This window comes from Mastomys coucha, unplaced genomic scaffold (genome assembly GCF_008632895.1).
Source record: "Mastomys coucha isolate ucsf_1 unplaced genomic scaffold, UCSF_Mcou_1 pScaffold12, whole genome shotgun sequence".
NCBI classification, from domain to species: Eukaryota; Metazoa; Chordata; class Mammalia; order Rodentia; family Muridae; genus Mastomys; species Mastomys coucha.
In genome coordinates, this window is record NW_022196894.1 from 89,750,372 (window position 1) to 89,759,778 (window position 9,407).

The window sequence follows — 9,407 nt, forward strand, 5'->3', positions numbered from 1 at the left end:
AATGGAATATGGAACACCTGGAATATGAAACACCTGGAATATGGAACAATGGAATATGGAACAACTGGAATATGAAACACCTGGCATCTGGAACAATGGAATATGGAATACTGGAATATGGAACACCTGGAATATGGAACACCTGGAATGTGGAACAACTGGAATATAGAACAACTGGAATGTGGAACAACTGGAATGTGGAACAACTGGAATGTGGAACACTTGGAATATGGAATACTGAAATATGAAACACTGGAATGTGGAACACTAGAATATGGAACACCTGGAATATGGAATACTGGAATATGGGACACCTGGAATGTGGAACAACTGGAATATGGAACACTGGAATGTAGAACAACTGGAATATGGAACACTGGAAATATGGAATACTGGAATGTGGAGCACTGGAATATGGAGCACTGGAAAATGAAACACTGGAAATATGGAACACTGGAATATGGAATACTTAAAATACGGAGCACTAGAATATGGAATACCTGGAATATGGAACAACTGGCATATGGAACACTGGAATAGTGGACACTGGAATAGGGGACACTGGAATAGGGGACACTGGAATAAGGAGCTGCCATGGGTCAGGCCAGAAGAAGGTCCCTCAACTGCGGGAGGAATCAGGGTTCCGGTAATCAAGTGGGCAAGGCGTCAGCGGAATGCCACGCAGACACAAAGGAGTGCTGAATCTGAGTGTGATTGCTCAAAGTAAGCATCAGACTTTTATGGTCATTACAGAAGAAAAAGAAGTCTGGCAGCACAACAGTCCAGGTCATCAGAAGCACAATGGTTCTATAGAAAAGTATATACATATAAATTGACAGGAAGTAGGCAGTGGTTACAACTGAAAGAAAAGTCAGCCTTATCTACAGTCAGCTTAATCTAGAAGCCAGGTGTAAATAGTTTCCATTCTAGTCTATTGTATAACCCAGGACCAGCCAGTCCTTAGTAAACACCCAACTATGCTAATCCTCTGGGCTAGCAGAAGTATGCACTGGGGTCCTGTTCTTGCTAACTTTACCAAGAACAATACATTACTCTAGCTCCTGGGAGTGACTCAGCTGCAATTCTAATGTGGTCTGCCATACATGACTGTAATGAGGATTCTAATTTTACTTTGTTGGACTTGCCCTGGGATAATTAACTCTTATCCAGTAAACTCCAATGCCCGATTTCTTCCACTATCTCTCTAACAATGCTGGAGGCAGTCTGTCTGAATAAGTAACATTCTTTATGAAATTCCAAGCCCAGGTTTGGCTCAGCATAGACTAGGATGTTGGAAAACTGGTGAAGGCTAGAAAACAACATCCAATTTAGCTTAGCTATTAGTCAAATCATTCCTTGGGGGCACCTCTATACCTAATAACAAAGCAATACTAAGAGAAAGCAAGCAAGACCCTCCATCGACTATCGCAAGGACAAATCTGGACCACATTCGTGTTAGGGGAGGCCAAGGGGGCTCCAGAAGATCAGTTTCCTTGAAACTTTTTGCCTCAGGGACTGCTGTCACGCAGGCTCCACTGGAGTGGGTGTGGCAGGGAACACTGGAATAGGAGACACTGGAACAGGGGACACTGGAATAGGGGACACTGGAATGTGGAACACTGGAATGTGGAACACTGGAAAATTGATCACTTGGAATATGGAACAACTAGAATATGGAACAACTGGAATATAGAATACTTAAAATACAGAGCACTGGAATATGGAACACTGGAATATGTGACATTGAAATATGTAATACTGGAAATATGGACCAACTGGAATATGGAGCATTGGAATATGGAACACTGAAAATGGAACATTTGGAATACGAAACAACTGGAATATGGAATACTTAAAATATGGAGTACTAGAATATAGAACACTGAAATATGGAACACTGGAATATGTGACATTAGAATATGTAACACTGGGAATATGGACAAACGAATATGGATCACTGGAATATGGAACACTGGAATGTGGAATGCTGGAAAATGGAGCACTGGAAAATGGAACATTTGGAATATAGAACTGGAATGTGGAATACTTAAAATATGGAACACTGGAATATGGAACACCTGGAATATGGAATACTGAACTATGGGACATTGGAATATGGAACACCTGGAATATGGAACTCTGGAATATGGAACACTGGAAATATGGGACATTGGAATAGGGGACACTGGAATATGTAACACTGAAATAAGGGACACTAGAATATGCAATACTAGAATAGGGGACACTGGAATAGGGAACACTGGAATATGTAACACTAGAATATGTAACACTGGAATGTGGGACACTGGAATGTGGGACACTGGAATATGGAACACTGGAATATGGAACACTGGAATGTGGGACACTGGAATGTGGGACACTGGAATATGGAACACTGGAATGTGGGACAATGGAATATGGAATACTGGAACAACTGGAATGTGGAACACTAGGATATGGAATACCTGGAATATGAAACATCTGGAATATGGAACAACTGCCACAATGGAAGGCAGTTTGACAGCTTCTTATAAAGTCTCCCACAGAACCCAGCTACATGCTCCTTTATGTTTGCCCAAATGAACCAAAAATGCTTAAATAGGCTCGTGAGTGTTTATTCCTCACTTCTAAAACACTCTCCAGGAGATGACTGGGTAACTGAAGTGTAGTACATGTAATATTCAATAAACAACAGCAACAACAACGAAGACTATCAAGTCACAGAAGGACATGGAGGAACCATGAATATACATTGTTAAGGGAATAAAGCCAGCGAGAAAGGGCTACACACTGTGCACCCCAACCATGTGATATTCTGCAGAAACAAAAGTTATTGGTACCCACCAAGGACTGCACACAGTGGGTCTGATTGTTCTGGCAGCGTGTATATTAGAGGATTGCAAATTTGATCATCAATAGGAGGAGAGGACCTCGGCCCTGTGAAGGTTCTGTGCCCCAGTGTAGGGGAATGCCAGGGCCAATAAGTGGGAGAGGGCGGGGTGGCAGGCATGGGGAGGGGGGAGGCAGCTGGGGTTTGTTCTTGTTGTTTTGTTTGTTTCTTTGTTTTTGGAGGGGAAACTGGGAAAGGAGAAATTTACATGTAAATAAAGAAAATATCTAATAAAAAAAGTTATTGGTACTCGATAAAGATCTGTGGGAGCTGAAGAGATGGCTCAGTGGCCATGAGCACGTTCTTGCCATGGACCCAGGTTTGATTCCCAGCACCCACATGGTAACTCACAACCATTTGGAACTCCAGTTCCAGGGGATTCAACATCTTCTTATGACTTTCCCAATCACCAAGCATGCATATGGCTTGTGTATGTATATACATGCAGACAAAATACATATACACATAAGCCAATAAAATAAATAAAAGTGAAAAAAAAAAGACCAATGATTACCAGGGGTTCAGGAGAAAAGAGGGAAGGATGAATAGGCATGTCCACATGATATGATACCTTGTCCATATGATATGATACCATGTCCCTGTGAAATGATATCAAGTCCATGGGATATGATACCATGAGAGTGGACACATGCCATTGTACATTTGTTAAAGACCACAGGAGATATAACACCAGAATGAGCTCTGATGTAAACTCTAGACTTCATAATAAAATATCAATGTTGGTTCCTTAATCCTAACACATGTTCCATATCCATGCAAAAGGTTAATAATGGAGAGAAATAGTGAAGGCAAACATGGAGAGCACATGGGGACATTCTGGACTTTCTGCAACCCTAAAATTGCTCTAAACAAATAACTCACTAAAAAATGGAGTAGTTAAGGTCCTTGTTCCCTGATGAATGGTCACCGTCTGGGCATTTGGATTATGAGCCAAAGAGAAGGCAGTCTAGAGGAGCCCTATCCCCAGGGAAAGGTCAGACCCGGTCACCCTTGAAGCTCACAGTCTGTCTTCCCATAGTGTCTTCACTATAGCACACTGGGTGGCTCCTTGGGCTTCTGCAGGCAATGGCTAAGAACGTCTTGTTCGTCTTGTTCCTTTAGCAGCTGCAGGGTTTACTTTTCTCACTACTGTGACAAGAGGCTTGGTAGGAAGAATGTTTTGTTTCATCTTACAGTAAGGGAGTACAGTACTATGTGGCGTGGAAGGGGAAGGCATGGCGGTAGGTGCTCATCTGGCTTTCCCCTTCTCACATTGTGCTGTCTTGGCCCCCAGCCCACCAGGTTGACCTAACTTTTCCATCCTTAGTAAATCTGTCTGGAGATATCCTCATAGACATACCCGAAGCTGTACCTTACTGATACTTGTGTTTTCCTTAGTCCAATCCAATTGCCAGTCAAAATTAACAACCGTGAAAGTGTAAATTCTATCCTCCTTCACGGTGAGAGGAGGGGCACCATGTTCCAACAGAACTGGCAACCAGAGGCTCCGGGGGAGTGCTTTGGGCCACAGAAGGATGAGGCCCTGCACTGAGCACTGCTCTAATGGGATAAATCTGTCATTCAGGTGGGGTGATTTCCTTCATATGACAATGGGGGCTTCACTTCTGACCCCTAAGAACATTCCAATTAATGTTACCCCTTTTCCTCTCCTAGCCTTCCTATCCCCCATCTCTTCCTCCTCCCTCCCCTCTCCTCTTTATTTTTCCTTTGTAATACTGAAAACTAAACTCAAGACCTGGTGCATGTTAGGTGAGGGCTCATCATGAAGCTTTATCACAGTCCAGTGGTTCTTCCAATCTTAAAACCTGCCTATTAGTTCAGCGATGATGCTGAGGGGTTGTCTGAAGTGTGACATAATGTTAGATTCTGTAGAGTGGTTATGAAGTTGGTTCTGGGCTGTCTTACAGCCAGATGTGACTGCAGTTCTGGCCAATGAGAGGTAAGCAGGTGTTGCTGGATGTGGTTTCCAAGAAAGCTCCATAAGGAGGATGGGTGTGAGGAGGGAGGTGGGAGTGTGTCTTAGGGAGGAGGTGTTTGTGTAGGGGTCAGGGGGAGTGTGTGTCAGGAGAGGGGGAGGGCTGTGTTAGGGGAGGATGGAGGAGTGTGCTGGGAGGAGAAGGGTTGGTAGACATCCCTTGTTGTCTGATCCTCACTTTCTTCTAGCCAGGCTGTTGACTCCCCTGGAGGGAGAGACTGTTTCACAGTCGTGAGATGACTGCAAACCAAGACGTGGGAAGCAGATGCTAGAAGAAATAACAGTTCAAATGGCATCCTCGGCCATTGCGTGAGTCTCAATGGCTCACCACTAGACTTTTTAAGCGAGAAAAATGAAGCCTCTCATTTGCTGAAGTCTGTGCTTGGAGAGTTTCTTTTGCTTGAGTCAAACCCAAAGTCTGACTTCACCAGAGGTATTTTTTTGTGTATGCTAAAGGCCAAGATCTGAGCTGCAGGTTCTGAAAACACAGTGATGTATTTTGCTATGTGTTTTGAACCCATTGTTTCTTTTGCCTGTCTGACCTATAGATGCTACAGCTGTGGCTCAGAGTGGATAAGATCACCATCCACTGTGTTTTAAGGAGAACTTGAAGGAAGATGCTCTCAAAGCCAATAGCACAATCCCTGACATACAGTCTAGACGGGTGGTAATACAGCAATGGCCAGTCTGCTGGCCAGTCTTCCCTATAGATGTCCAGTGCATAGGCACGTGTCAGGAGCTGAAAACTGCTGTCTTAGACGCTGAGTATCATAGAACTAGAACTTCTTTGTCACCAAAAAAATTAAGGCCACGCAAAGTCAAGTAGATCTGCATGGGGCCAACTTTAGATTGTCAGCCTCCAATTAGAGACCTATGACATTATAGGAAAACCACCCCATACAACATACAGATGCTTATGGGGGAAGGGGAGCCAGACGGAAGAAGGGTGGAGGGTGCAGGAAGCGTTGGATTGCTGTCTTTGAGGTATCCTGCACCAGGCGATACACCAGAATCTTACCTGGAAATCTCTAGACTGGCCAGACTATGAAATTTTCCTGTCCCCCCAAATGTCCATTTCAAGTGTCCTTACTTTTCCTCAGAATGTCCCTTCCTCAGTCCCAGTTGATGACATCATTTCTGGGTTTAGTGAGGAAACAGGAGCATTCTGAAGAGAATGGTTTCATTTCCCCCAGCAACCCCTTTGATCCGTCTTCCTTTTCCTGATCCTTGTGGAGGGCATTGTCTCTGTTGGGCCCTGAGACCCCATGCCTTTTGCCTCTCTGGAATGTCACTTCTCTCTCTTCTCAATCATTCCTCATGCCCTGGCACCCTAAAACTGCCACCAGTTCCACCTTCTGCCTCTCCACCACCACGCCCCTGCCTCGAACCCCTCAGCCCCTCTGTTTCCCCTCCCTCCCTCCCTATCCTTGCCTGGCTCTCCCTGCTCTGGCCCTTTTTGTCCCATAGAAACTGTTCTCATCAAGGTCATCAACAACTTACTTGTTGCCACACACAATAGCTAAGTCTTTGTCTTTGGCGAACTCCAACGTCTAGCTATGTGCCACCCAAACGATTACTTTCTTTAAAATTGTTTCCAATTCACTTTGCAGTGTGGGAACTGACAAGCATCCTGATGGCGTGGGAGCTTTGTGATGATCAGGGCTTTTTTTTTGTTTGTAGCTATATCCCCAGGCAGCTAGAATACTGCCTGCCACACACAGAAATCCCAGTATATGCTTATCTAACAAATGGAATCGGCATTGCATATGATGGGAGGTTGTGAGTTTCAGATTCGTGGGATTTATAATCACCAAGGAGACATATCCCTGGTATATCTGTGACATATTTCCAAAAAGGATTAGCCCCAGGGGAGGACTTTGCCTTAGAATGGGCAGGACTTTCTAATGGCTGGCCCAAACACAAAAAGGGCTAAGGAAACAGCACTAAGCTCTGGCCACCTTCACTTCTGGGTGCCCACCTTCACTTCTGGGTGCACCACCTTCACTTCTGGTGCACCACCTTCACTTCTGGGTGCACCACCTTCACTTCTGGGTGCACCACCTTCATTTCTGGGTGCACCACCTTCACTTCTGGGTGCACCACCTTCATTTCTGGGTGCACCACCTTCACTTCTGGTGCATCTGTTACTGTTGCTACCATCCTCTACTGCCATTAGTCTTTAGCTTCTTCAGCCTTCCAACATGGACGTAGTTCCCAGAAAGCTCCAGACCCTTCAGTGCCAGGCTGCAATTGCAGAACCACCATCCTTGTAAACCGAGCGCACACAAATATGTAGATGAACAGGTGAATGGACCGACAGTTACATAGACTTTATTGGTTCTGTTCCTCTGGAATATGCTGCCTAATACATCAAAAAACCCAGCAAAGAACGGTCCACAGACCAAACCAGGCCCCTGTCTGTATTGTAAATAAAACTTTATTGGAACACATCTATGCTCACTAGTTCACAGAATGTTTGAGGCCGACTTTGCTGCAGAGTTGAGCAGTACACCAGAGACTGTATGAGTCACAAAGCTCAAAATAGCTGCTACCTGGACTTATGCATAAAGAGTCAGAAAACCCCTGATTTAGAAAATGCTTTGACTTTGAAACTCTGCTGAGTATGTCAGATTCTTCCTGGTCCCAGAAGAGAAACTCAAGTTTCTATCACCTTTTTCTTGAGCCTGAGAACGGCCCCATGTGACCTGATACCGTGAGAATCACGTTGTGAGTATCTGAAATCCACGTGAACATGAGTTCCTGTTGGAAGGTCTTGAGCTTCGCGACCTTGAAAACTTGAGGAAAATATGGGTTGTGCAGCAGTCAACTGCTTTTCTAGATGTTCCATGTGGTAAGAGTGGTGGTTGCCTTCCAACCAGCTGAAAAGGTGCCTCACAAATGTTTTACTCGCTCTTAAGTTCTTCATAACCTTGTGGTGGATGTATTGTTAGTGTCTTCTGCAGATGGATTTCAGCATCTCACTCCCCAAAGCACAGGAACCAGAGTCCTTCTTATAAAATAAAGTCATATTTGCATGTACTCTAGACACCCGTCCATGTATTTTACATTGTCTTTACATTGTAGGTTTGTTTTTACTTTGTTTGTTTGTTTGTTTTGTTTTTTCAAGACAGGGTTTCTCTGTGTAGCCCTGGCTGTCCTGGAACTCACTCTGTAGACCAGGCTGGCCTCAAACTCAGAAAGCTGCCTGCCTCTGCCTCCCAAGGGATGGGATTAAAGTCATGTGCCACCACTGCCCAGTTTACACTGTTTTTTAATACCTAAAGCTATGTGGGCAGTCATAATATTATACTGTTTAGAGAAGAATAACAAGAAAAAAGTTTGTACATGTTCAGTATGGATGCAATTTTTGGAGTGTGTGCATTAATTAGGTCTGTGTGTATGGATGTGGGTGTGTGCATGACACACAGTGGAGATCAGAGGACAGCATAGCTAGTGGTCCTCATCTTCTACCTTGTTTGAAGCAGGGTGTGTCATTGCTCAGTGCTACATAAGCCAGAGTAGTTTCCAGGGCTTCTCCTGTCTCTCCCCCAACCCTCCTGTGTGGGTACAGTGATTACAGATGTGTGTCTACTGCATCCAGCCTTCTATGGGACCTGGGGACTTGAACTCGAGTTGTCAGGCCTGCACAGCAAGCTCCTTAGCACTAGATACAGCTCAAGTTGATTTTTAAAGATTCAGTGTATGTGTGTGTGTGTGTGTGTGTGTGTGTGTGTATGTGTGTGTGAGTGTGTGTGTATGAGTGTAAGTGTGTGTAAGTGTGTATATGTGTGTGAGTGTGTGGTGTGTGTGTGTGTGTGTGTGTGTGTGGTGTGTGTGTGTGTGTGTGTGTGTAAGTGCAGGTCCCGGAAGAGAGCATTAGAACCCTTGGAACTGGAGTTACATGAAGTTGTGATCCTCGCAGTGTGGGTGCTGGGAACTGAACTCTGGCAAGAGCACTCCATGCTTTTCTGACTGAGCTGTCTCTCCAGCGCTATCACTAATGCAACTTCACAAACAAAACCAAAAGTCTTTCAAGCAATGGTTTTTTAGATCCCATGAACTTGGAGGGCTGGCTACGTATAGTCTCATTTGACAAACTCAGAAGCTCAGGAGAGAGAAGCTGAAAGCCTTGGAAACAAGCTGGGAACTAGGAAAGACTGACTCCAAGGCACGCTCTGGCCACACCCCCTGCTCTGGCCACACCCCTGCTCCCTCCCGACCTGGTGAGGAAAGATGTGGTTCTCTGCTCTTGGTCACAGCCCTCTGGGCTAGCCTCCAGGAAGCAAGTTAGTTCCTGGATTTTTTTTTTTTTAAGATCTATTTATTTATTATATGTAAGTATACTGTAGCTGTCTTCAGACACCCCAGAACAGGGCGTCAGATCTCATTACAGATGGTTGTGAGCCACCATGTGGTTGCTGGGATTTGAACTCAGGACTTCCAGAAGAGCAGTCAGTGCTCTTAACTGCTGGGCCATCTCTCCAGCCCCCATTCCTGGAATTCTTTACTCACATTTGTTTA